The sequence below is a fragment of the Rhagoletis pomonella genome, unplaced genomic scaffold, assembly GCF_013731165.1.
Source record: "Rhagoletis pomonella isolate Grant_MI unplaced genomic scaffold, Rhpom_1.0 Rhpom_scaffold_00001, whole genome shotgun sequence".
Taxonomy (NCBI): domain Eukaryota; kingdom Metazoa; phylum Arthropoda; class Insecta; order Diptera; family Tephritidae; genus Rhagoletis; species Rhagoletis pomonella.
The window spans coordinates 98,758,072-98,761,695 of NW_023458555.1; positions in this window are offsets into that span (position 1 = coordinate 98,758,072).

Genomic DNA, 3,624 nt, shown 5'->3' on the forward strand with positions numbered 1-3,624 from the left:
GAAACAAAACAAAACCTTGTTTTTGGGGCGCACCCGGGGTGAGGTCCAATCAAAAGGTTACGAACCCACTCATACTACCGCCCGTGCTGCCGGGGATATCTCTAACCCGCCTGTATGACTGGGCTCAGGGTGCAGGATGCTAAATAGGATCGGAATGGGAAACAGAATAAGAGGAAGCCTGCCGACAACAATAACGCCTGAACACAGACACAACAAAAGAAAACGATACCTATCGGCGGTCGGTGGGCGTTCCGACCGCAGGGGTGCTCCTCGGGAATATGGCTCCCAAATCCGGTGCCGACTTCACCACGCCTCGACTGACGCTGCTCCTCGAAACTAATCGCTACTGCTACTGCAATCTAAGTGCCTCGCCTGGCACTGGCTGAATTTTTATTCAATATAAAACACTTCGCACTACACAAATTTATCTAATTTTACTGGGCTACTATGTATAAAAGCACTCGCGCTCGCAATAAGGATGTTGCCTTTCTCAAAGCTCGCTTAGAACTGCCACGGAGTCGCGAGCCAGGCCGCAACCTACGCACCGGTATGCAAACCCCTGGAGTGTCAGCGCCGGTGTTGTTGGTGCCCAATCAATTGGCGCCGGCCCGATCATTCTAGAAGCGAATTGGGCGCTTTAGAGGTCGCCACCACGGCGCACACAAACAACACTATGGACTTGCCGTTGCCATCATCCCTACTACGGTCTTTCGCGTCATCTCTCATTCCTACATTCTTACCCTCGATCGGCACCATTTTGGGGTGAAGTGCCCTAATGGAGACTTTGCCCCTTTCGCTCAACTTGAGCTCATGCTGCTATTTATGTAGGTATGTACATACATATGTACACTTGAGTGTCGGCAGACTTCACACCTATCGGTTGGAGTGAAAGGAAATAGGTAAATAGAACGAAGGGGAAACAAATGTTTATTTTGTTGCGGCCAGTACGCGACAGCATAGTTGAACAATGCAAATGCCTTTTTATGGCGAATATTTTGATATTTTTTATATTTTAATATTTTTAGCAATTCAATTTTTTTTTCGTGCAACCCTGCGAGAGTTGAACGCAAAAGTTGCCAGAAAAATCGCCGCATGTGAAAGCCCTATTACTGTCTAACCAGAATGATGAGGGATGATTATCTAGGTGGACTTTCAACCTCTAAAATTGATCCATATGTCAAAATATCGCTAAATATATCACTAAAAACTTATACATTTTATTTATTATAATGTAAAAAATTTTGGCGTGTTCAACGCAAAATTCACCTGCTGATGTGCGGTATTGCCACTCTCTAGTACTCCGAATTAATACAATTACCCAACGTCTTCACCTACCAACTATTTACGCGTGCCATTAGGAATGTGGTTTATAATGCAATAACCTTGTTGCAGAATTCGGAATTGGTATGGGGTGGCATTACGATTTTGGAAGCCTACAGTTATTTTCTTGAAAAGATAAATATAAGCGTCCTTTAAACGTAGTCTTTGATTTTATCGCGTAAAAAATAAAATAATTAATTGTAGAAATATCTTTATAGTTAAAAATTCTCTTTATATATCGAAGTATCGATAGGATATCGCGCGATTTTTTATAAAAAATTTTCATTACATATCGAAGTATCGATTTTTATAGAAAAAAGCTCCGCATGCGAAAATTTGTAATAGAAACTCGCGCGACATCCCATCGATACTTCGATATAGAATGGGAATTCTTAACTGTTTAATTATTTCCACAATTAATTATCCCACATAACAGTCTGTACTTCGTGTAAACATATTCAATATTTACTCATTCAGATTGACCGGCAATACCGCACATCAGCAGGTGAATTTCGCGGTAAGCACACCAAAATTGTTTACATTTTAATTAATAAAATATATAAGTTTTTAGTGATATATTTAGCGATATTTTGATATATATGACTGAAATGAAGTATTGTTGTTGTATGTATAGTCAAATATGGGCATTTTGCGCGTTTGTGTGAGTGTAGTAAGTGAATAAAAAAAGTGCTATTGTGGAAAAGTTGTTTGTTAATAACTTTGGCATACATCAAGATAACCAACCGTTCAGCTATAGAAAACCTAAAAAGCAGATTGCTAGTACTTTTTACGCCGATTTTAACTGTATAAATATTATTTGCCGCAATTAAAAAGTAAAGTAGATATAAAAGGTAAAAAAAAACTTGTGATATTTTTAAATATTAATATTTTCTAAACTGCGTAACCGATTCAAAAGGTAATAATGTCAAAATATAGACAAGTAATTTGTCTTCAAGCTGATGTATAAAATGTGTATGCTTTTTTATATATTTCAGAGAAAAATATTATAAGACAAAAAAAAATAAATAATTTTTTCATAAAATAACCTTTTTTAGAAAAAGTCTATAATCAATGCTAAAAAATTTATATTATTTAGAAAGTGCAAGTTTTTACCTTTAATTTGATATACATATTGTATTATAATTTGCTTTTGAGTTTTCAGATGTGCAAATGCATATTGTAGTTAATTAAATGGGTTGGCTTTCCATTATAGCCGTTCGTTAAAGTGGCGGTGGGCGAAAGGTAAGTGTGCGTGGCATCTCTAACCCACCTTTTTGGAGAGGGAATGAACCGCCATTGACAAAAATGCAACCCATCACCACCTAGGTCCCCTTTGGTTCGCTACGGACCCCTTAGAAAATGGCCAAAAATCACAATTTTCATTTGCGTTTTTTCGCTTGATGAAAAGTTAAATATTCATTTGCATACGACATTTTTATATACAAAACATTGTTATAAAACACCCAGTAACCATAATAGACATTATCGAACCAAAAGGGAATGCTAGTTACCTCATCCTTTCTCAAGGATACATCACTGGGGAGGTAGCCCCAGTTGGTGCACACCAATAGGAGAATTCTATATGGTAAGGGTTATAATCCCTAAGTGCGTCCAAAGGCCCCCTACACAGAAAGGTGTTTTCTGCACAAGGTGCTCAGCTCCGCTTCTTCGGCAATATAGAATAAGGGTTATGATCCCTAAGCGCGGCCGAAGGCCGCCTATGCAGAAAGAAGTTCTGGGCAAAAGAATCTATGACAACGCCCACACTTGCCACTTGCTTGTAAATGCTTTTAATTTTTTTATCACTGAATTCTTAAAACTCAAAAGAAGACCATAAAATATGTATATCAAATTAAAGGTAAGAACTTGCACTTTCTAAGTAGTATATATGTCTTTAGCATTAACTATGCTCTTTTTTTCTAAAAATGGCTATTTAATGAAAAAATTATACATTTTATATATAAACTTAAAGATAGATTAATTGGCCCGTAGTCATAGTCAAAATAAAGTCGACTTTAAAGTTAGTTTCAGCTTTTTTGACAGATATCCCATTGAAAATTATGTCAAAAAGCTGCAACTAACTTTAAAGTCGACTTTATTTTGACTATGACTACGGGCCATTGTCTTTATTTTGATATTATTACTTTTTTAATCGGTTACGTAGTTTAGAAAATATTAATAATTTAAAATATCACAAAAATTTTCGTTAACCTTTTATATCCTCTTTACTTTTTAATTGCGGCAAATAATATTTATACAGTTGATATCAGCATAAAAGGTACTATCGCTGTGCATTTTTAGTTT